The sequence below is a fragment of the Bactrocera oleae genome, chromosome 6, assembly GCF_042242935.1.
Source record: "Bactrocera oleae isolate idBacOlea1 chromosome 6, idBacOlea1, whole genome shotgun sequence".
Classification (NCBI taxonomy): Eukaryota; Metazoa; Arthropoda; class Insecta; order Diptera; family Tephritidae; genus Bactrocera; species Bactrocera oleae.
The window spans coordinates 57,701,547-57,728,571 of NC_091540.1; the positions used below are offsets into that span (position 1 = coordinate 57,701,547).

A 27,025-nucleotide genomic window follows, 5' to 3' on the forward strand; every position below is an offset into this window, starting at 1 on the left:
AACCTCAAAATTTTAAAACAATTGATGCAGTATTTTTTGTTTTGTTTTGAATATCCAAAAATAGAGTATTTAGGCTGTCTCACTAGGTGTGCCCTTTAAAGTGGAAATTTTTAGCGGTGTAGTTGGCTGAAGGAATATATTTTAGAATACCTTTGATAATAGAAACATATAACCCTTTTTTGCTTTTATTTCAAAGAGTTCTTTTGACTTTAAAGCAAACTAGACCAACTGAAAATCCTCGCTTACCGTTTATTTCAAGACCCTGTTTTTCAAAATGTTTGCTATTAAAAAGAGTTATGATTACTTGAAAATCAAGACCTGAGGTTCATATGAAATTCGAAAATTTTGAGATTCGAAAAAAAAGTTTACCCGTTCTTTTTTGATATTAGAAAAATACTGTATATTATGGCCACGTTTTTTTTTTATTTAAAAATACTATTGGAAGATTCAAAAACCGGGCAATAAATATGATATTCAATGGCAAACTGTTTAGAAATTTTTGCAAATTTCTAAGAAAGAGAAATTTTTTGTGTGTTCAGAACAGTTCGAAAATAACCATAGCTTCGAAGGATATTGTTTCTAGAACAGTAAACTTTTTATACCTGGTTCTAGTTACTTTATCCAAATTTTGAGCCTTTATTTTATATTTATATTATATTATTACTATTTGTACGATATATTTCTTCAGCAATATTTTTTTGCCTAATTCTCTCTGAGCACTATTTACCGCTCATTCTGTAACTTGCTTCAAGCGAGACTGTTTAGGAAAAAACCTGCTACGAGCTTGGCATAAAAGTTTGCGGAGAATTGTAGTGATTAATAATAGACTTTTCCGCGTATGCATCTCAATTCTAAATTTTTCTTATTATTTTATTCAGTTCCTTATTATGCCTTATACCTTACCAAGCATAGTTTTGTAAATAACAAAAGAACGCTCAACTCTGATAAAATATTCAAGGTATCTAAGCACAATGTTAACAGTTCTGTAAAAAATTGCACACTCTATTTTGTTTTTTTTTTGTTGGTGCTTTGCGAGATTTAAGGAGAGAAAAGCCCAAACTGACATAAAAAAATCGACTGCGCTTTGCTGTTAAAATTTACTCTGATATTTAGCGAGTGTTCTTTTGCCGTTCGCTTGTGTGCAAACGAAGCTAATATAATTAAAAGCTGCTTCTGACATTCAAAATTGCAATAATGGTAATAATTTACACATAGGTCATACATATACATAAATAAACATAGTTTAGCGATTTGGAAATAAAAATAGTCTAGCGATTTTAATTTTATCTTTTGCTAATCTAAATATTTGAAAATATTGCAATTGCTTGTATTTAACCAATAAATCCAATTTATGGCCACAATTGCGGTTTATGGCGAAATGTAAACATACATTTTAGAAAACATTAAATACAAAAGTGGTTTGTAAACAAAAAAGTTGATAAAATTGAAGTGTATACAAGCAGCATACAACATATTAGCAAATTTTACAAAAAAACTGCCTAAAAATAAAAGTAATTCGCTAGAATTCACGTTTTTTCTAAATTAAACAAGTACAAGTACAATTTTTTTTAAATACTTTGTAGAACAAAAGTGATGAAAGAAAATCGTCAAAAAAACTACTAACTAGTAAAAGTAAAAATCTTTCTGGGATATGAAAAGTTTAGAACAGACATCAAGGCGTGTGCGCCGCAGCTTCCTTACTGGAGACTGGAGGTACGCTGCCAATTTCAATATAAGTGCAATTAAAAAACTGCGTATGGGAGTACGTATATAAATATACTTGTAGCGCGGTAGTTCTAAAATTTAGAATCTAAGTATATACAAATTAGAAATAAGCTTTTGTATAATACAATTTTGTATCTTTGTAAAGTGGTGAGCCGTCAAATGGTTACATACAATTTTCAAAAATGAATTTTTTAATTTTATTTTGACTTAGCTTTACTTTACTATGTACAATTTTTTTTAATAAAAAGATTTGTGAAAACATTTTGAATTTGCAAAAATTAGGTTACCATCAAGTCAAAGAAACTTTCCAATGAGATGCCCTACTCAAAAGTGTCTTAGTAAATAGACTTTCAAATATTTGAATAGTTTAATATTTCAGATGTTGAATATTTCGACTACAGTTAAAGTTTTCGAGCCTAAAATTAATGTTTTCCTGAATATAGACACTTCTACAAAATGTATTTAAAATAAAATTTCAAACAAATTTTCATTCTATATTAACAAATTCAACACCAAACCACAAAATTGTGCGCTTGAAACTCTACACTGTAAATTTTAATGCAAGTACCGTCCCATATTAATGCCCACCACTGTAGGCAGAAACATTAAAATCAGCGCGCGCGTGCTTTAATTTGCAATAATTATCCACTACAACTCAAAGGAATGCGTAATGGTTAATTTTTTTAATCGATTTCGACTATTTGCCCTCACCGCGGACAATTGTTTATATTAAAAGATATTTTAATGCGGCAATTGCTCGCTTTTAAAGGTTATCTCTGTGTTTTCTTTTATTACGCGCAGAATGTAGTGGGTGAGCGTGTGTGGCTAACTGTGCTTCTCAACAGCTTTCCTTCCATTTCGTGCATTTATTGACGCCGCATGACTTTTCAATGCTTCGGAAATCGAAATCTCGGGGAGCAGTAGTGATAATGGCTTTGTAAATTTTGTACGCGAGTGATCCAATATTGTATGTAGCATTTCCAATTTTTTTTTTGTTTAATATAAACATCTGAGTGTATGTTTTTATTGTCCTTCATATGCAGACTTAAAATCCATATATTGTTCAGATTTTTTATTGTTGATTCAATGCTGACGTTTATTGAAGTAAAATATATTTTTTATTTCACAAATTTGTTTCTGGTATTCTGTAGTGTGAGAGTGATGTCTTGCGCTAATTGAAATTCATCATTCTCATTTTATTACTCTTAAGAATTTGCATACGTCATTGTTATATAAAAAGTGTGCGGTTAAAAAATTTAAAAAAAATTCATTTATGGTAAAGAAATTATTCAAGCTTTTTAAGTTAAAACAAGAGTGACGGACGAACGGACGGATAGACACTCATCAATATCATTTATATACAATATATAATATATATTTATAACCCTATATCTATCTCGCTTCGTTTTAGGTAAAGAAAACTATTGTATTATACGCTGTAGCAACAGGTTGCAAGAGTATAAAAATGTTAAAATGTTCTGGGATCAGGTCTAACTATAAAGAAATACACCCGCAGAAACAAATTCCGTACTATTCATATTCTACACTGGTTATTGCAGAAGCATCTGTCGAACATGGGTGCAAACTGCCGGTTTTGCGTCATGAAGCAAGAAACTCCTGATCATCTGATCCTAGATCTGTAGAAGCAGGTTTAAGGCACTTGGAGCTATATATCTGTATATGGATCACATCACCTCAAGTTCTTGAAATTCATCAGAGTGCTGGGTCTTTGTGAGTACATATGACTTCAAGAGCAAATGAAGCTAGTTCATAAAACATCGAGTATAGAAAATATTTATATAAAAAACGATATCTTATTTGTTATCTAAATTTTTTAAAAATGTTTCTTTTTTTAAAAATCACCTTATAAGATATCCGCCTACTCTTTGGTATCGAATTCAACTTGCTAACTTTGTTGCTGCTTTCACATGTAAATTTGTTGACAAGCAAGCAGCGCGCAAAGCTAGCGCGCAGAGAAATGGCGAATCGAAGACAGCTATTGTAACGTTAGATGCTTACATAGCTACAGCTTTATTAGCGAACAAGGAATGTACGTCTTTAAATATAACCCTATAAATTTTTTTTTGAAATTAATTGCAAATTTCTGTAATATTAAAATGTAAATATAATGTACATTAAATCTAATGTAAACAGCCTCTTATTGAAATGTGAAAAATGAAAGACTAATAGCCTGAAACACAAGCCCCACAAAAGCTTTATATTCGCGCATTCAAAGCGAATGCGAAAAATAATTACAATTCGCAGCGAAATATATGATTTTTTAACGAAAATAATGTAAACTATGAAAATTTCAAAGGCAGACTCACCTTACTTATATAATATACAATACAAATGATTTGTGGAAATTTTAACAGCGATTGTATTGTAGAAGAATACATATTAGGAAAAGTAAGCAAAGCATTACTATTGGAAGAAAAAATTATTGCTATTATTTTTAAGTTTTATAAGCGTTTCCTCAATTCATTTTTTAAAATATGCATACCCATTGGTACTTATTTATGCCTGTTGTTTTTATGATGTGAAAATATTTTGAAAACACCTTGGCATTTAATTTATTAGCTTCGATCTGAATGATAATCAACATGCCTCTATTTCAACATGTTTAATTACTATTGTGCGAGTATTTGCGGTAATTAGTCAAAAGTTGCTTATGAAAGCAGAATTTAATGGTTAGTGTGAGCATTTTTTAAAATTTAAACTTTTTTCTAAAAATGATATAGCGTGTGGAGCTAATTAAATGCTTGTTTATGAATATTACAGTTTTTTTATTGTTTTACTGTTCTATTTACTTGATTTTATTATAGCGATGATCATTAATGATCGCTTTCATACAAAAGGATTAATATGTACATGTACATGTATACAATTATTTTATGGTCGAATAAATAATTAAAATTATTCAGAAAAATATAAATTTTAGTATATCTCGGAAAATTTCCAATACAATAAACGCTGATGAAAAGATAATGACTCTTTTATAAAGAGTTTGAAATTTCGACTCTTCTAACCGAAATTATGTTGAGACCTCAACTAATTACATTTTAGTAAACTTAATTTTAAGTCTCATTAAAAAAAAAAGATTTTTCAAAACGAGCATTATACGTTGGACTTTTGGCCCAGCTTAAGCTACCAGTCCATATGACGAAATATATATACTCAAATACTTTTCGCGTCTTAAACAAAGAGCTGCCAAACACACACTAATTGACATATGGAGAAGTAACTTCACACGATCATAAAATAGGTCGCACCAATCAAGGTGGAAAAAAAATTATCGTTGCGGTTTTCACGCGCATTTTATATGGACCTATACTGTTATTTGATCTTGACTGTATTGAAGTATATCGCTTTGTTAGAGAGGCCATATTGAGCTTCATCAAACAACTTCTTCATATTGACTACCAATTGGAGAGGTCAGCACATTTTACTCAGCTGAAAATAGTTGAACCCTTTTCAGCATAAATGTTTTCCGAAAGAAGAATCACTGCAGTATGGAATCAGAAATGTATTTTTCAATACAAAAACAGTATATAGTATCTTTTACATCTGCTTCAGCAAACAACTTCAAGTCGTGGCGTGCTGCCAAATTCGCTCGGCATGCGGATTTTTGACAGTTCCTTGAAACTTTCTCAACAATAAAGGATTATTGAAAAGAGTAACACGATCAATTCCGAATATTATTTTCAAAATAAGTGGAGCTTGTCTCATTCAGTGTTGTTTTAAAAATAATTTTTCGAAAAATGTATGATTTTTATAACTAAATATTTGATCTTAAAAAGTTTTTGCTATACTAATAATAAAAGAAGACATGATGTTTCTTACTTTTCGCTCAAAGATCTTATTCAAACTCACTGACAGATATATGATGTAGTTGACTTTTCCATACGTTACAAAAATAGTATTTTGCAAACAAGTCGCAAAATTATGAAATTTCGAAATATGTTTTTTATTTACCTTTTGGTCCCGGGTTCAGGAGAGCACTGTTCCACAAGTCACCCCATTGAAATACTGAAATAAGAGGAAGATGTTGTTTTTATTATAGAAATAGATATTACATTTTACAAGCATAATAATAGCTACATATATAAGCAAAGTCAAATATTTAAACTATCGAGATAAATGTGTTGACGATATGCTGTAACATATGTACTCCAAATAACACATTTATATCGTATGTAGTACACATAGACAAAGATTTAAGTAAATTTGCATTAGTTGCTTACAACTTTCAATTCACTTGTGAGTTGTCAAAGCTATTTTACTACTCCACTTGCTCCCGTTGAAGCAAGTGATCCGACTATTGAATAATGCCAGACAGCTAAATAAATAGAGGCGCTTATGGCGATCGCCCAACAATAATAACATCATCAATATTAGTTTCCAATTTACTGTATGCATCCTGGGACTTGTAATTAACACTTTATTATTGTTATCATGCAATTTTTTTTTGCGTCCAACGTATTGATTGTATTCTTAGCAGCTCGGGCGCAAAGCTAAGTAAACGAATATTTGTTTTTACTATTATTTATGCGCACGCGCAAATAAGTCATGCAAATGGATACATATGGTATTTCTGACATACACACATATGTATGTATATCCACAGCTGACGCAAAACATCAAATGGAAAATAGTTTGGGTAGGTATAGGTTATTAAGACAGCTATAGGTTCCTGCAGAAACAAACAATTTTCATATTAAAAGTAACTACTTGCGCAGTAGATGTCAAATGCTTGGCTTGCAGAATCATTATTAGGAAATCATAGAAATCATACATGTCGTATATATACATGAAATATATATAAATGGTAAGCATGACGAGCTGAGTTGTTTTAGCTGTATACGTCAGTCCAATTTTGCACACGTTATTTGCCTCCTAAGAAACTGCTCATTTCTCAGAACCGCTGATAGCGGACCACTAAAGGTTAAAGCTGTTGGCTGAACGATCAAAATCAAGTCCTTGTAGAGAAAAATTTTTTATGTGACAAGATATCTGCATGAATTTTGGCATCGATAGTTATACAAGGTAAATCTACATTCTCCAAAGAAATTGTTCAGATCGGAGCATTATAGCGTATAGCTGCTATACGAACTAGCCGATTAAAATCAAGGTAAAGATCTCTTTATATTCTTTTATGCAGCTGTTAAGAGCGTTTTTTCTTTTTTTAATTTATTTTTGAACCACCCTGTTTCTGCACTGCTCTTGAAAGTAGAAAGTAAATAGTGCAATTAAGCAGAAAATAGTTTAAAAATTAATTTTTATTTTTTATTTTTTTTTAAATAAAATCACTTTTGAACCACCCTGTTTATGCACTCGCATTAAAAGTACTGCGATTGGATTTTAAGTTAACAAAGGTAATAGTTAAAGAGAAATTACACGCGAAACATTCCACAGCAGCCATTTTCAGCTTCCTTAAATATTTTAATAAAACTCGTTTACAACACAAACACACACAAACCTTCCGTAATTAGCACGAAAGTGTTGCGTTGCTGATTTTTTTTCACATTGTGCTAATTAACGTTTTATAAATACAGAGTGTATACACATATTTGCGTACATATGTAAGTGTGTCAACAATTAAAACGTCCACGCTAAAGTTCACAAAAAATATAGTAAATATGACTAAAAGAAAAAAAAAGTAAACGCGAAAAGTTGTAAATCATAATCATAAGCGATATAATTGAAGCACGGCAAACGCTTGGCAACACAACTAAAACACACAGACACACAAATGGTAAAATAGTATGACAGCCGCCACATTTCATGAATATTTTTAGAACAAACACCTTAGATACTAGGCCACACTAGCGCGCCGAGGGCTGCTTTTCACAGAGGACCACAGTTCACCAAGGCTACAAGCGCAAAGTAGGCGCAATTTGTTGGCCTGGTGTAGCCGTCACACGGCCACGTGCTCACCAAATGATACACGTGTAAACAAAACACTATGCCATGCCTAGCCACGCTATGTCTCCTATGTTAGATAAAGAAATCTATATACTAGTAGACAGTGATAAGCCGGAAGTTTCACAAAATTAGTAATGAATCACGCTACAGCTAGCAGCTAGCGCGAATAATCACACTAATCAATGAGATATTTTTTTTTATTTTTATTAAAATGCAATTATTTCACCAAAAAACCACAAATGAATCACTACTTCGCACATAAATATATAAATATATGTATGTATATGTTTTTTGGCGTGTACCTTCGATAAAAAGATATTTTCAATGTTGTTGAACTGCAAGATGCACAGCAACGAGCGTTGGATACGTTAGCGCGCAGCGAGTGTACGTACAGAACTACCACAAGAGCGCCGCGCAAGCAACGGATTAGGCGAGCACGATCAGTACAGATTTGCTGGGACTGGCGCGGATGGTGGCGCTGATAGTGGGGAGCAGGTGGGGAAATGGCGCGTGAGCAACCAAGTAGGCGCAGAGCTACGCTGAGATGTTGTGAAGTGAGCGCGCGCGCACACAGCGAACGATGAGCGACGAGCGAGCGCGTATGCGGAAAATGAGCTCAAAGAGCGAATGCAATGGTATAAAAAAACATACAAAATTTTTCGTAGTTTTTATATTCGATTTGCATTTGATTCACGAAGTGTGCTTACTTTCTTTGAATGTTTTTTTTCTTTTTTTTTTTTTGAAATGTTCTACGCTACGTAACCGAGTCAATGGATCATGGCTGTGTGGGCGATTTGTCGTTAAGTTGTATGTATGTGAAGGCATATGCACTTGCGTGTGTTTATTTGTGTGCGTTTATTTGAAAACTCGATCATGACGTCAATATTCGTAGCGCACCGCTTATTGAAGGTTGACAAGTACGAGTTTTGTGCCGGCTGTCAGCTGTTCGCGCGCCTGCTGATTTTACATATGGATAATACACATACATACCTACAAATATACACATAAACACTAACACACATACAAGAAAAAAATGCAAGTACGCACTCATAAGTTAAAAATTTCTGCCCAGTTATCAATTTACCGCGCCAACTTATGGGCTTATACGCGTACACCTTATACGCGTACATATCTACATATTGATTAATTAAAAGCGTTTTTTTTGGCCTGTTCACTCGAATAATCATTTGCATATCGGCATAAATTATGGCTACGAGGAAAAGAGTATGTGGCAATCAATTTCAATTAGAGTAAAATTTAAATTATTTCCAGCCAGACATACATTTACATATATATGTGTATACACCTTAGAATTGTATGTTTGAATTCAGTTGGAAGCAGACTGTCACTTCTGACAACTTGAGCAGAATATATACCATAACTAACGATGCTAGCTTTGAGATGCAGATTATACCGATTGTTAACGAAAGAGTTATTGCTATTGTTGTTGTTGCTCTAGATGCAAAAAATATGCGATAAATATTTTATTTTGAAAAATTCGAGTGAGTTAATAGTTCTTTAACGGTTATAAAGTCATATTTCATCAAGTAACATAAACTGCACTATCGTGAGGAGGAATGAAAGACGGTCTTGAAGTATTTTTGTTAGGTTAATTTACCACACAATTATATTTTAAACAAACTAAAAACTGGTTTTAACCACAATAAATTGAAACGTGCATAGTATGTATATACTACATTGTTTAAATGTTTTTCCATCGCTCGAAGTATCCTTGTCTTAAAGTACTAACCTTAACTAGAACACTGTCAAAGTTCTAAATTTACTTACTGATGTTTACAGTCGCATCTCCAAGCAAATAAAAAGGCTTTGCACGCGCTGAATGCTGAGCTTTTTCATCAACGATCAATAAGAAGAAAAGTTAAAAAAATTTGCTATGAACTAGTCCTCAGCCACCAAATGCACCCGATTTGTCCCCAGCCATTTCACTCAAATAATAAAGGTTAAGTTGAAAGAACCCCTATTTTGAAGTTTAATATTATCCAACCAGTATCTCAATGTCATAATGCCAAACCTCTACTTTTTGACCATTGCTTTATGTTATTGGTATGCAAAAATCTTTAAAAAATAGCAACAATTATCCAGATGTTGGCAAACTCGAGATCTGGATCTAATAAATGAAGTAATTCCAATCTTCTTTCAAGCGTTCTTTTGTTCTTCATTGAAATTACTGTACCATATGATTAAATTTGACCCGCACTGTAACATATATACATCGAAAAAGTTTAAGAAATAGTGTCTAAAACCATCGTGTTAGTATCAAAAGGATAGCAGAGGATCTCAACAACTCATATAGATTGACTCAGCACATTAAAGATAATTTTTGTGTTATGAAGCATGTGAATGTTAGACTGGTACCAAAAGGCTTGAATATTTTGCAAAAACGACCTCGAGTAGATCACGCAAAAGAGAGGCTTTACAAAGAAACTAAAGACCCTAGATTCATCAAACGCATCATTACTGGTAACAAGACGTGGGTCTATTAAACGCAGCTGTGCACTAATCTAGCGAATGGCGCTCCAAAAATTAACCGAAACCGAAAAACCAAAATTTGCTAAAAGCGTTGAAGGCATTGAAGGCCATTCCATCCGAGGCTTATAACAAAAATATGGAAAATTTGTTTGTCAGTACGGCTCAGATTTGTTATAGAGTATCAATTCACGGTCAATCAGCACTTCTTGATTATAAAACTTGCCGATTTCTTTATTTATTTCGGCACCTACCTTTCTGGAGACGCACACACGCTCAGATGATAATGTTGACTTGTTAAGAAGAGAATTACGTATTATGTTAACTATAAGTATTATTGATTTTTATTAAAACTTTCGATGTTTGTTTGATTGAGCGCAGTGATTGACTTTATCGATAAACCATACAAATATAAGCAGTTACTTTCGTTCCTCTATAGTGATTCATATATATTTATAGAATTTATAATTTTATAAATAAAAGTAAATAAATTTATATATTATATTTATATATTATTTATCAGGATCACTTAAAAAGAACTATATAACTGAAACATTTCGACTTTAAATCATTTCCGCTTGAAGTAAGAAACTTCTGCAGTTCATAAGTTTATGAATTTATTATATTTATGTAATTTAGTTACTTAATTACTCAACTGCTCCATTAACATCATTTAAATTCTGCCATTTTTATTGCATTGCATTTAAATTTAAATATTTGCACGCCTCATTGAGTAACGCTTATGAAAGAGTACTCAGTTTGCGATTTATTACCTTTTACGAAAAATTTACTTTTACTCAAACACTTGAGAACTTAGTAACCCTGTAGTGAAAGCGCAAACTACTAAAGAAAAATATCAGTCTAGAACTGACCTCCCTAACTAAAATCGAACTAGTCAAAACCGCGTCAAAATCATACCAATTTGTTGGTGAAAAAAAGAGCGCAGCTACTTCAATGAATCTGTGCTTTTATTAATAGGATTTTAGAGAAATTGTGAACAAAATCCAAATAAAAATAATGCTGACAATATAAATTCAACTAGAAAAGTTTTAAGCAGTTCTGAACGATTATAAAACTGGTTCAATTTTGAGCATAATCTGACAGTTAGCAACTCGTTGAAGAACAGCAAATACAAAACAGTTAATTTTACAAAAGAAAAGCCACAGTCAACTGACTATTTGGGCTCGCAGTTCTTACTAGTTGTAAAGTATTGTATTTTATTCTACTTAATTTCCCTATGTGCAATTTAAATACGAACTATGAACAATTAAGACGCCAACATCTTCATAAAGCAGTGCAATAATTATTTCTCACTGCAGCAAAAGTTCCACTTTATTTACACGTGTCAAAAGCGACTGACAACAGCACTGCAGTGTTTCAGCATATGATCGAATATGTGAAAATGCGCTAGTAAATGCAAGTAAATATGCAACAACTACAACAACGTGATAGTTATGCAAGCGCGTGTTGATATCGCTTCACAGAATGCGGCTATCATTTAACTGTACTTGGAGTTAGCAAATATTTGTTGAAATTCCTGGACGTTCAATGCAAATATTCGGTTGAGTGTATGGGTTGTGTTGCGAGTGCACCGATTTAGAAGTCAACAGCTTAATATAAAGCAATATACAATTATATACTATATGGGTAAATGCTTATATGAAAGAGATTTATAAGCAGTTGGTCATATATGCTTATGTGTATATAAACTTTATATATAACAGTAATTATGTAAATAAAAACTTTATAAATAACGGTTGACTAAGCTAACTGTTTATTTTAAGTACCTACGTTCTATTTTATATTCCTTATCAAGGTTACTTAGTTGCATGTAGTCTATACATGAACTGAATAGTCTTTGGCCTAACAATACAAGAAAGTTTTTTGAATGAAGACAATAAAGAATCTTTATTCTTAGAAATAATTTAAATATAAATCAATGCATTTCTTGTAACAGTCTTACGAAATTCCGATAACAGGTTTCTATAGTGTAATGTCTAATGAAAAAAAATTGTTGGGCAGAAATTAAACAGTTTTATATCACTTTAGTGCTAAACTAGTAATAATAATCTAGTACGATTTATATTCATAGGAATAGTTTTAATTGCGATTTTGTACAGGTTTTCATTGGAAAATGCAGATTCTCTTTCTAAGCCACATGTTCAGAAGAATTGCCATAAATTGAATATTTAGATTTTATTCGACATGTTTTAAATTTCAGTGTTGGCAATTTAAAGTATTATTTAGGAACAAACGTAACGAGTCAAACAAAATATATTCAGCTATACCGACTTCCATTTATTCCAAAATATTAAAATCAACAAACCGCATAGAAGACAAAATAAATTTAACAAAATTATACAATTATAATTATAAAGAACCTTAAAAAATCTCGAACTGAAGTTACGCGAACATCTGTTCTGCATCAAAGAAATATCTCATATAAACCTTCATGTCAGTCGTCCATCCTCCTCGGATAATGACGAAAACATAGAACTAGTTAAAGAAACAATGCTTGAAAATCATTGTGTACCCAGTACGATCTGGTTAATGTTTTGGGTATGAAGCTTGTAAATGTTACGTTCGAATTAATAAATTTAAACCGCAATTTACTGCAGAAAAGTAATTCAATTATTTGTTTGGTTTAAAAAAAACACTCGATTTTTTTATTCACAGCATACTCGCGCTTCAATAGAGAAATCTATTGACGAAGTTAGTGCGAATATAATTTTTTTTTAACATTCAAAATATTGAGAAATATAATGAAAATATTTTCAATTAAAGCATTAATAATTAACCACTTTCTTGTGTATTTAATCTACGGTAATAAAATATATAGATTGAAGAAATGAAAAAGTTAATTATGTTATCTTAACTTCCCCCCAAAAAAATGAAATTACTGTTTTACTGTATACTGGTATCTATGTACGTACTTAAAGAGCAATAGCTAACAGAACTGAAACGTAAAACCGAAAAATATCCATACAGCTAGTCCCTATATACCATTTACTTTATTAAACGTGTGCTATAAATAGTTACTGTAATCAGCTATGATATTTTTTGTAATTGAAAAAGCGCAATTAAGTAATGATTTCACTTTTTCACTGTGTTCATTCGATGCGCTGCACTCTTTGCAATAATTAGTTCTGCAATATTATATAAAAGCTGAGAATTTAAAAATCTCATTGTCACTAATAATTAGAATTAATCACTGTAAAATAATATACGTACCTATGTACGTATACGTGTATATTAATGCAAGTGACAATGTGTACACACAGCTACTATAGAAAATAGTCTGCACCGTAATTAGTAGTGACAGATTATTAGCTGTCAACAAACAATAAAATGAAAAATAACTGCATGCACTGCATAGATAGTAAAGAAAAAACAGTTTGTGATTAAGTAGATGAGCATTTAAATACCTTTACTAAAATAGCATTAATAACGAAGTGAACTTTTTGTTTTAATTAAACGAAATTTATTTAAATTAAATTTTTTTTTGTTTTCAAAAAATTTTATTTTAGCACTTTTGTATAATTTAACGATTTATTTTTTCAACAAATTCACTCAAAGTTGATTCAAAATTTTTTTAATTCAAAATATCAATGCACTTTTCCACCGTTACTTTGTTGAGATTCAAACACTCGCGTCTCAATCACAAATATTCGATATTTATTTACTGTTTCTTTTGGAATTTTTTCTTTGGCACGACCACGAACTGATCGCTGCAGCTAATCGGTCAGGACTGTTCGCCACAAAAGATTGTGTGCTTCCTTTATCCAATCGATCAAGCGCTCAAAAAGATAGAGCACCCAAATAAAACCCAAAACCAAGCAAAACAAACAAAAAAAACAAAAGCAAAAATATTAAGTAAGTTAAAATACAATTACACAAAAGTACGAATATACTATGTACTTGTTTATAAGCGCTTCCGTAACTACACTCGTGAGCATAATTTTTGGTTGCCAATTTGGCAACACACTTGTCGGCGATCTCAATCGGATAGACAGATACTAGCGGTACATACACTTTCAGTTTTGAACTTGGCCGACAAAGCGAAGAGCACTATCGGTCGCCACTTACATTTACATATATACTAGGGTGGAGCGAAAAAAAAATTATTTGTTTTTTTGCTTAGCCTGAGGGTAAAATTTGTAGATTATAAAAATAGAAAATTTTTGAACAAAAAAATTAATTTTTTTAACAACTAGTCCTCGCAGTTTTAAATTAAATTTTCGAGTTAAAATTTTTATTTCGTAAGAAATTTTTGATAAGTGTTCTAGAAGCTGTGGAGTGTCCATTTTCTGGCTATTTAAAAGTTATCAACTTAAAAAAAATTTTTGTGGTCATTATTGGAGTTTAAAAAAAAAAGTTTTAAACGACAACATGCTTTCCTTAAGCGTTAAATAAATTTTGAGTCAAAAAGCGTCACGTTCGGTAATTTTTATATAAATGTAAAGAGTTTAAACCAAAAATAAACCTGTAGATGTTAAAGAAATGTTTTTTTTGTCTAAAAATTTTCTTTTTTATAATCTACAGATTGTACACTCAGGCTAAGCAAAAAACATTTTTTTTTCGCTCCACCCTAATAAATACAAACATATATGTATACGTAGGTGTCTGGTATTGTTTTTTGGGGATTAAATTAAAAATTTCTCTGTTGACGCTCGCGAATACTTAAAATGTGAACTGTTACGTATGATTTTTATTTTATTCCATATATGTTCATATAGTTATAGTTGTGTACATTATATACATATATGTTTGTCTAAATCGACTTCTGGCGGAAATCGGCGCGTTCGTGGCATTTATTAATTTCACTAATTTCTCTTACATTATGATTTACACATTGGACAATTATTACAGCTATCTAGTATACTTTTTGATTGGCACGTTTATGGTAATACTTTTACGTTTTCTTAAGTTTTTGCGCTATTTATATGAACTGGCGGAATTTCTGAACAAATATGAACATTTATAAACTTCGTTGTTAATTGAAATTTTTGTATAAATACTGGAGGCATTGATCTCTTGGATTTCGAATAGTTTTGGTATTTAAAATTTTTTGTTTTCATTTTCGAATTATTTTTAAGACTTTCAGCATTTCAATTTAATCATTATCTGTTTTTAATACTTCTTAGTCAGAAACAAACAATAATGGCGCATCATGTTGATTAATCTAATGAAGAAAGGGCTAATTACGTTATATTCGGCATAAAGATCAATAGAATAATGAAAATATGCATTCTATTATTTATCTAATCAAATTTTACCCGGACTGACAAAGCTCTGATATCAAATTCAAGGTGAACCCCACTACGACAAAAACTCTGATATCAAATCAAATGCAAGGTGAACCCCACTAAGATAATGAAAGAAAACGATGAGCATCACCTTGATTTTTTCCCGACTTTGACGTAATTTATTCGGTCTTGACGTCATATCTATAAACCCACGTCTCGTTACCAGTATTGACGCGTTTGATGCAATCATCTCTTTTTCGACTTTTACTCGACGTCGTTTTTGCAAAAGATTCAGGTATTTTGGTACAAGTCTAGCATTGACACGCTTTATACCCAAAACAAAATCCAAAATGTATTGAGTCGATTCATAGGAAATATTAAAATCTTCTGCTATTTCTCTGATATCAAGCACTGTTCCTTCAACTTTTTTCCTGTTATCGTCATTAACTAAAATGGATGGACGACTCACATGAGCCAAGTTTTCGGTGACTTCTTGACCTTCACCGAATGCTTTGTGCCACTCAAATACTTGTGTTCGTGATAAAATAGACTACCCAAAACACGTCAGCCACTTTGAACGATTCCGTAGTCGTGATTTGAAATACAAAATTTCCAGTAAACTGGTTGTTTCATATTTTTTTCATGGTAAAAATCGCTACCCAAAACTTTCGCGCCGTAAACAAACAACTGTCAAACTTTTACTAATTGACATATTGAGCTCAAACCTCACACGAACATAAAAGGGTTTGAAACAATCTAGGAAAGTGGACAGATTTCACCGATTTTCGAAATAAAACTATAGTGTATCTGAGGTATAGGTGTAGCTTTAGTTTGTTAAGGAATAACGTCCACCGAAAGTTTGAAAATCATTACATTAAGTATAACGGATCTAGGAGAAGTATTGCACCGATTTAATCCATTTTCAGCGCCAGACAACATTATTATCAAGAAAATATACACAAGGCATTGCATTAAGATGTCTTAGATATTCGGCATATAGTCATATTTAGAGGTCCTCATTTACGGTAACTGGTTTATTTTCGTTTAAATGAGAGATGATACGCCTTGAACTATTTGTGAAAATTTTTATTTCATTAACTTCATTGGTTATCGATTTAAACATTGTTAAGTGAAGTAATCAGATAGTATTTAAAATTATGTTCTATGGGAAGTAGGCGTGGTTGTCGTCTAATTTCGCTCATTTTGAAACTGTAATATAAGAATGCCGAGGAGCGGCTATGCACTAAATTTTGTTGAAGCTGGTCGAGTAGTTTATGAGATTTGAACCAAAAGTGACATATGCCAGGTCTATTATCAAATTTTCATATCGATTCAAAAAGTGCTTTGCCTTATTGTCTTTGCGGTCCTATTTAGTGCTTCAGAGGGTTTCGTTAGATAGCTTTTCTACTTTCAGTAGTTTAGAACATAATATTTGTATGGGGACAGGCGTGGTTATTCAACAATTCCGCCCAATTTCACACAGTACAGTGAAATGCTAGAGAGAAATATCGCGTACTCTGTCTAGGTCATGATTGATGAACTTTGAGAAAAGTTTCAGTTAACAATTTAGAGTTATTTGTAATATAGAAAACGGAAAGTCCTTAGTATACATATGATTCCTATATTTATTGGCCTTCATTTCACAATCTTCCCCAACGATACTTAATTTGGATTTAGTAAAGATCGCTTGGCAAAAATTCATTTTCCGACCTAATTCTTCAAGTAATATAAATTAATAATATATAGTTGTAAGCAAATGTTTGGACATGCATCAATTTCAATCTTACTTTGAGTCACACATCAATCAATTTCCTATTGAAATAAACCACCTGTTAAAGCAGCTTGACTACGAAAATATTTCCTTAAATCTAATTGCTACAATAGTATTACGTCTAATGCACATTAAACCATTATACGAGCTCATAAAAGTTTGATTGATGGTGATTCCCCATAATTCCGCAGGTGTAATCTATGATGCATAAGTGTAAACGTCATCTGGGTGAAGAATTGTGCCAAAGTGATTAGTTAGCCAATTTCAAAATTTTATCAAATATTTCTGACGATCTAGCGAATATATGAAAAATCTAATTCTAACTAACGTTCAAGTGGTTTTGAATAATTTTACTTGCTGCATTGGGAACACTTAGGTGCTTCTAAGAAATACAATATAATATAACAACTAAGTGAGTACATATTGTTAAAGTATACATATGTGTTTATACACATATAAATATGTACTCGTACATTTGTAAACACAGGTGGCAAATTTTTATGACATGATGTCAATTGGCGTATTTAAATTAAATATGAGTAGTTCACATGAATAAAATAAGTAATATGAAATATTTTATGAGTAATTAATATGTATATACGAGTATATATGTATGTACATAAATAATTGTAAAATAAAAATCAAATAAAGAAAAACGTTAACTTCGACTGCACCCAAGGTGCATTTCTCATAGCACAAAAGGGTATTTTAATCGGTTAGTTTGAATGGCAGCTATATTATAGAGTGCTATGATCTTGTTTAAGCATTGCCATAAACCATAATCTGTAACAAATTTCATGAAAATATCTCGTCAAATAAAAAAGTTTCAATACAGGAACTTCATTTTGATCTGTCAGTTTGTATGACAGCTATATGCTATAGTTATCCGATATCGGTGGTTCCGACAAATTACTAAATTATTGTGGAAAAAAGAACGGGTGCAAACTTTCAGATCGATATCTCAGAAACTAAAGGCTCATTCACATAAAACTTTTCTCGCTTTTCGTAACAGTTCATACTGACACAATGAAGCGCAGAAAGCAAAGAGTATAACACAGTGAACACTTTGCTTTCAGTGTTTCTCTCTAAAAAAAATGGCGACTATTGTTTGGCAAAGCGTAAAATTATAAGTGTTGCCCAACATTTTGCTTGGCTTCGCGTCGAAAACTTACTCATAAAAAAGCGTACATCGAAATTTTCCGTCAAAACAAATGTCTGACGTAAAGCGTAGCAAAAGTACTATGTGGCTTGGCGGTAAGGTACTGGTTCGCTTCGTGGCGAGCTTAATATACCTTATTCAGCGTATAAAAAGAAAGAAAAAACACTCAATATTTGCAATTAAATATGCTATAAAATTGTGTATATTTTTAAATTGGAATATTCCAACGTGAGCGTAGCAGCAGAACAGTTATTTACTTAACGAACTGACGTGACGTCGGCTGTTGATTGATTTCCTTACAAACGAATTGCTTGATCTTTGATGGATCGCAATGAATGCAAAACTCAATGAAAATGAAAGTATTTTCTTTTTTTGTTTTTTAATTTTAAAATTACAAAAGTTTGCGAAACAAAATTTTGTATTTATGGTAATTACTATATATGTATATATTTGTACAAGGTGTGTTCCAAAGTAAACAGGACTTTAAAAAAAAACGACAAAACAAATGGTTTTATCGGCAAAATCAATTGATTTCATTCAAAATAGTCTCCTTTTGCTTTAATACAGCTTTTTGCACGGTCCAAAAGCATGTGTTTTAGCTCATTGCCGCCAGTATGCCGGTGCAAGCCTTTTGAATGGCCTTCACGTCTGCATAACACTTTCCTTTCATCGGCAAATGCATTTTTCCGAAAAGGTAGAAGTCGCACGGTGCCATATCAGGTGAATACGGGGAGTGGTTGATTGTTAAAATGTGATTTTTGGTCAAATAATCGGCCACAAGCGTCGATCGATGAGACGGCGCATTATCGTGCAACAAACGCCAACTTCCATCTTCGCGATATTCGGACCGAGCACGTCGAATACGGCGCACCAAACGCTTCCAAGGTAGAATACCGCATTAACGTTTTGGCCGGGTGGAACAAATTCTTTGTGGACAATACCCTTGGAATCATAAAAACAAATCAGCATTGTCTTCACTTTTGACTTCTCCAGGCGCGATTTTTTGGGTTTCGGCTCATTTCTCATTTATGTCCTCACGACCGCTTTGAAAACGTTGAAACCACTAGTGCACTCTGATACGGGATAGGCAATCATCGCCATAAACTTGTTTCATCAATTGAAACGTTTCGATAAAAGTTTTACCAATTTTAAAACAAAATCTAATGTTGGCTCTTTGTTCGAAGCTCATTTTCGCACCGATGACAAAAACATACTGACACTTAAAACGTAATAACTTCACTTCCAATAGATGAAATGTCATGAAATTTTTACTAGAAGTCGATAAAGGATAGCAGATTCTAACGCACTATGGCGCCACTATAGTTTACTTTGTTACTTTTTACTGTTTACTTTGGAACCTACCTTGTATAATATATACAAAAAAATGTAAGCTTTGAAAGTGACAAGTAGACAATAAATATACACGAAAAAATTTTAACTATTTCTTTACAAGCAAATGAACTTGTATATTTCGCCTCATAAAATCAGGTCATGGTCTTAACTTGCTTCCGTCAGAATTTCTTGCCTTAATAACCCATATACGCAGTTTTTTATTTCATTTTTTTTTACATTTATTTTATTTTATTTATATTATATTTGCAAAAGTAAAACGGCAGTACAAACGTGTAAACAATTCAATCAATATGTTTTTATCTACGTACATACATATGTCTATATAAGTATTCATACATAGTGCGGAAGTGATAAAAAAAAATTTAAATCAATACCGATCCCGATATTCGTAAACAAGTGTTATTGTTAAAGACCATTTCGAAAAATGTTTGCCAAATAATTCCTCACATAGTATTTTTTTTTATTCTCTCATGCTGGTCATATAGCTTCTAATAATTTTCAACCAATTCACTTAGCAAGTATATACCATAGAAGTGAGCCATCTTCCTAAAAACTAATTAGCAACTGTTTTTTTTGTCCACAAAAGATCAAGTAAAATATACTCAAAGGGAAAATAACTTATGTTGTATAACAAATATTTATTTATGTATAACAAATATTTTATTAGGTATTTATATATCAAATTTTTATATACCAGTTACCATATACCAGTTAGTTGTTCAATTCACCACTTTTCAAGGTTCGACATTTTAAATACAGCTAATAAGAATCTTTGTATTATTATTAGTTAATATTTTAAATTTAACACACACCTTAAATGCTGCCAGACAACCGATGGAATCAGATGAAATTATCTCAGAAATACACCGCAATACCACAACCTGAAATCAGGGTCTACCAAATACAATAGCAGGGCCCAAGTAAAATCAATTATTTGCGATCATTTCGTAAACCCGAAATTTATATACAAAACTTTCCATTTCATGTTTCGGTATTATACAAACTACTAACCGATATACGCCTCTACAGTCTATTGACAGCTTGATGGGTAAATTGAATTGTTTACACAGAGAGTGAAAGAAAAACAGAAACAAAGCGCTCGTGATGCTTTTGTAGCCATAAAATGCACATAAACATACATATATATATTTTATATGAAAAATTATAAACAAAACGGAAGCATTACTTGTACAATTTAAAACAAAACCTTCAATAATAATAAAGTTCATAAAAACAACAAGTCATTCTCACAGCTATTTAAATGAAATTAATAGCAAAAGCAAGAGGCTCCTTTGATTTGTAGATAGAGTATGTCTTCATGATTTAGAACATACTCCTTTAATAGAGGAAATTTTGGCATGTAGGCCATAGCACAAAAACCTGTGAGTACTGCTGATAGTTTTGAAAAATTAACCCATATGCTGCGCTCGAAAATCGTAAAGCATATAATCGTTAAGAGATATTTTTTTTTGTATAATTTTTGCACCGTTCCTTCCGAAGCATCTCTTTCAAGCAGGTAAGACATTGGCTACGACATTTGAGTTTATTGAAGCAGTTTGGAGATATGACATGACCTCTAAATCCGTTACATAATTATTGCATTATTTTTACAGTACTTAATTAATTTTGTACCAGAAAATATAAAGGTTGATCTCTTAACTGCTTTGCTGACTTATTTTTAGCTTACGAGCAGGATTATTATGACCTTACAATCTTGTAAATCTCTTAACAGACTCATTATAATACGGCATCCTCGCTCTATATCAGGTTTTAAATTCCTCTTTTGTTCTGAATACTCGTATTTCAAGAAAACGTAATAAATTTTACTTTCGATTTTGCAGGATTTTATTTCCAAAGAAGCCTTAAACCTCCGGAGATATTTTGAAATCTTTTTAAAATTGTTGATCTGAAGATTAGAAAAATATTCGAGATCTTTGTGATACTCCAGCTATAAGTAATGTTCTTAATTTGTAATGGTACCTAAAACCGTCTCTTACAACTTTTCGAAAGTGTCTTAAAAATTGGTGGAATTCACCATTCTAGGATAAATCATGGCCTAGTATACCCAAAAGGTACCCAAAGGTTGTGCTGTTAGGTTTGTGTGTTCTTTATGCTTTTGAATTTAACTAGGCTGAGGTAGTTAGGCCCCCTCACTTTAGTATTTCCTCTCTGAACCATCCTGTGCTCTTTATGAAGTTCATCAATACAAAAAGTTTTATGTGTGCAACTTTCGAGACATCGTCAGGAAACCCTAGATCGATAATTGGGAATCTTTTTCTATACAAAATCTTGCATTCTTATACAAGTAAAAGATGTCCTATAGTTTCTTCTTCTTCTAACTCTTGATGGCTTCTATAATATTCGCTGTATAGTATTCCCAGCCTGCTGTCAATGAGACCATTCATGCCACGTTTGTCTGCTTGCTGAGCAAGTTAGGGACTTAGTACACCGAAACTTAGCTATATCTGTAACATGTTTGTTGATTAAATATCTACGAGCAGCCAGAGGCATGTATATTCTCTATTTATCGGAGTCTAATTGTAAGGTGGTGGCTTTATCGTGAAATACGATGCCAGCTCCACTAAGAGATTAACTATGCTTAAATATGATATTAAATCACTTAATATCTCGAGTATATTTGGTACAACCAATCCTATAATTTATTCTTTAGTATTTATATTGTGTTTATAATTTTAGCACCACTTTTACATTTTCCTTAACTAGCTATTGCATGCCATTATTTCTATCGAACACTGTTCTTTCTTATAAAATATTTTCCTAACCCCATAATTGTCGTAAGTCGACCGGAAAGAAAAAATTCTAATAACCACTCTCTCTCTCTTCCCTGAAACTTCTAAATAACCGTATGGCACGATCAAAATCAATTAAGTTTACACGGTTGTTTGTATATATTTGTAGATATATACACATTTTTTTCCCATGCTACGTGCACTCTGCAAGCGCTCACAGAAGGACAATTACCGCCAGGATATTGACCTCAAAAAGACTTGTTATTCGCTCTCCTCTTCAACGACTTTTCGTCTCATTTGGTTTGTTTCCCCTCTTTGGGAGCATTGTACTACTGTGTCTGTTCTTTTCAATTTTTTTCTTTCTTCGTTGGATTTGTTCTTTTTATAGTTTCCAACCACTAGACATGTAAAGAGATCGGAAATATCTTTTTACTTTGCTTCTTCTTCGTCTCTCCTTGTAGTGGTATGTATTGTATTTGATTCTGCAGACGCTTGACAACAGCGATTCGCAGACATCTCACAGACATTTAACGATCGCATCACAGGTACTTATAGTTTTTATAGTTTTCATCGTCGCAATTTGTGTCAATTCAGTTAGTGGTGTGAAAAAGTATTCGCTATATTATTACATATAAATTAATTTACCTCAAAAATCTCGATATATGATATTTGGTATCTCTATATGCTTACTGAACAGTAAGTAGTGTTTTCATGAGTTAAAAGCTTTTTAAAATATTTGTGTTGGTGTAGAAAGAAAGTGCTCTGAGTTGTCACAATATCACAAATTATCAGAAAGTCCAGCATTAGTATACTTGTAGTTTTCAGGCATTATCACCGAAATCGTAACTGAGGATCAGTGATCCTTCTAAAATCTGTTTAACTTTTTTAACAAAATTTTTTAATTTAATGCTTTGTTTCAATTTTTGTTTTAATTCTTATTAGTTTTTTTAATTTCAAAAAAGATATTTTTTAAGCTTCTATTTAATTAAACACATTATTGCATTTCATGATTTACTAAAGTAAATATTTAAGTCTTAAGGGTACACAATTATTCTACGCATCTAAAAATTAAAAACCGTGTTTCTTCGACTTTGTTCCACTCACGTCAGCTGATTTTATACTAAAGATTTTTTCACGGACCGATCAGCTTCAAGATCATCTCTGTTTTTCTTTTTGTACCTTTTTTTCTGCAAATTCTTAAAATAATATCAACAGATAATCAGATATCATCTGCGTAAGCACCACTAGCCAAGATTTTTATTTTGATAATTTGCTGATCTCTTGCGTATTTTAAAAGAAAAATATTAGCATTCTAAACAACAATCAACAACAAATTCCATTTCATCAAATAAAGTATTATCTATAGTAAAAAGTGTATTAGGGATGACTAAAAAACTAGTAATAAAGCCTTATTTCTTTTAAGAATGTGTACAACTGTAAAATTTCGTAAGCTTTTAACATAGTTCCAAAGTTTCATGTCATAATTTTTACAAAAAACTTTAAAACATGTGGCAACTCTCTAAAAATTTTAAAAGTTGTTCTTACATATGCTCGGAGATCTTGTCTAAAAAGTTTATCTCCATAATTTTGTAATTTCTTAGAGTAATTAATTGAAAAATATTTATAAAATGGAAATGAATTACACTAGACGACCAACTTTTTTCTGAGCATTGAACTAAAGCATATAAAATATGAGTTTTTTCTCTCATACCTATGGTGTATATCATATTTCGATAAACCGTTTGTATATGACAGTTGTTTCAAAATCGGTTCAATATTTTTGAAACATACAACACAAATGAAATGTTTATTTTTTGAAAGATCCCACTTTAAACTCATATAGCATCTGTCAAATAAGCGTGACCAAAAAATGATACGCACCATTGAAATAAGAAGAAATTTACCACGACCATCTAAAAACGTTGACCTACCCTAATATACAAATATACGAGAATATGTACATAATTTAAGTAAACATTGATAACAAATTATAATCATAATCTGTGTTAATTTGCGATTTGTTTGCATGAGACATATATGATTATATTCAACTGGATCGGCAGACAGTGATAAACAGGTTAAAGAACCAAAGACGGAATTTATTTTCTACCCCATATTTTACGGCCACGTGAAATTTCGATGTTTAATGCTTCAAACAGTCATAGACATTCCTCTCCTCCGTACTTACCGCCCGTATCAAACCAAATTTGTCAAAAGTTATGCCCGTAGTTGCAACGCAAAATCAGTTGTTCTTTTTTGTTTTCATTTCACCAATGTTGACATTGTTTTATTTTTATACACGATTTTTCACACATTTAATTTTTTAGTTAAAATTTTACATAATGTAAAAGCTCCAAACTAAAATTCAACTATTAAAATATTAATAGTATACCTATTTATAAATAATGTATTCGACTGTGATTTTGCGTTATTTTAGGAATATTTATAATATGTTGTATATTGAAGTTTATTTTTTAATTACTACAAAATATCGAGACTGGCAACCCTGCGTTGCAAGAGATTGCTCTCTCACTCTCAGCTCATTCGTTTCTAAGGGAAAATTCGGTACGGTAGAAGCGGTGGTGAGTGTTCATTTACAATACGTTGCGCTCTAATAAGTTAGGTCGTATCAGCTGATTCGGTCCACAGTTTTGCGTCGGTGACTGTTTGAAACATAAATAATCACATTTGAAGGAAAAGTTTAGTACAAAAGAAGAGAGTAGGCAAAAAATGAACACTCGACACTCAAAATTACAACACAGTAGCCAAAAGATCACTCAATATGTTTTATAAAATGATTAGAGCCTAGATAGCCTAGAATTTCTATCATATGTGTCCAGCGTCGAGAGAGTTTCTGTCGAAAAAAACTGAGATAAAGGGCACAAAGGCCTTTAAATTTAAGCGTCGTACTATATGAAATATTTTTGAAGAGAACCACTGAAATAAATAAGCACGAAGGAAAACATTCCCCTGTATTAAACTAACGTTCCAAAGGGCCTAATTTCCGCTATCTTACTCGCGTTTAATTATGATCTATTTATACATAACTTGGTTTTAACTACTACTTCAACACTTTTCAAATCACATCAATCAACTAGCTTCATATTAGTTTATCTTATCATTTTTTTAAACTTATATTATCAGTATTTGCTGGTCACCCGTGTTGCTTATGATTACTTCTTCAATCATAATCGGTGTGCTTAATACCTTTCAAGTGTCTGTCTGGGAGCTTTACTGATATTTCCATGACATTATGACTAAAATGTAAGAGTTGGTAACTGGTGCTTTTTAATGAGAGAAATTGAAAACATGTTCAAGGTTGTTGTGATAAGTAACTAGCGAATTTCTACTCTCACTCTTTTGTAATGTAAAATAAATTATATCATGCGAGAAGTTTGAAGAGCTTATTGATATATTTGAAGTTAGAGAAAAATGTCGAATAATAATTATGTAATAATGTAATAATTTGTATTTTATATGATCTGATCAAATATTAAATTTTTGGCCAAAAAGGACACAAATTTTGGATAATATTCAAATTTTTACTGTTAAAATATACCCATAAAATTGTTACAGTTGTGTTTTTTTTTTAATTTTATTTTTTTATATTCAAATATTGCAGTTTTCAGAGGCTGTCACACTAGGTGTGCCCTAACCTAGCAAGTCTTATGTAGATTATGATACCTTTGCTTTTCAGATAGTATGAGTTGCTACAATGACCCTTCACTTTAGAGACTTCAAGAGGGTTTCTAAGGTGATTTTGTAGTGGAAGTTACAAAATTTACTTAAATAGGAAATTTGTGTCGAGAGCAGCGACAGTGGTCAAAATAATGCAATTACAAATACCTTTAATTCAGATAAACAACAAAATTAGAATTTATAATAACTCCCAAATTATTTTTATAACTTTTCGGGAATTCCCCAAAGTTTGTAATGTTCAAAAATATATTTTTATTTACAGTTATGCAGACTTACATTTTGGGCGTTACTTAAGCATAATATTTGCCTTGATAATTAGCGGATTTCGGAAGAAATTGTGTAAAATCAAGTCGACATAAATATGAAAACAATTTGGCTAAAAACAAAATAAACAAATCATCTGAATAAGCTTAAGTGGAGCTTGTACGTCAGTATTTATGAATGTATGTAAATACAAGTATGTTTGTATGAATGTAAATATGTGTACATAATACACTCTTATGTATTGACATACTCAATTAAGCGACCAATTGAACAAATTAAAGCGTCTATATTTTATAAGGGTATTAACTCCATCTGAGTCACAGCGCTCACATGCGATTTGGACATTAAATGCGATCAAATAATAAGAGATGAATACTTATGCATATGTTTACATTGCATACAAGAAGTAAGATGCAATAGAGTGTAAATATAATGCAATATTGCACTAACAATTGAAGTTAATGGGGGAAAGTCTGAGTTCTTCAGCAGATAATAGCATTCGTCAGAGAACTGTCAACGACCACTCGAGTGCAGTTTGTACTCATAAGTACATGCATACTTATACATTCTTAATATAATAAAGCGAGTAATATGCCTTTTTAACTGTACAAAGACATAGCAGACTGCATATTTAAGGTATTTAAGT

At 31.8% G+C, this 27,025-nt stretch overlaps 1 protein-coding gene across 3 annotated transcripts in view; it reads right to left on the reverse strand.

The window, feature by feature from the left end:
- lama (lamina ancestor) overlaps nt 1-27,025 on the reverse strand; it is a 35,194-nt gene that overhangs the window by 5,623 nt on the left and 2,546 nt on the right. Inside the window, exons 1-2 of one of the 3 annotated variants that reach the window (XM_036359915.2) lie at nt 13,563-13,688; nt 5,701-5,754 (exon numbers count right to left, since the gene is read on the reverse strand). The gene's annotated coding sequence lies outside the window, so the exon portion shown is untranslated. Of the gene's footprint in view, nt 1-5,700; nt 5,755-7,952; nt 8,095-13,562; nt 13,689-27,025 lie in introns of those variants that run through there. The other 2 variants (XM_014231733.3, XM_014231732.3) reach the window with 2 other exon arrangements.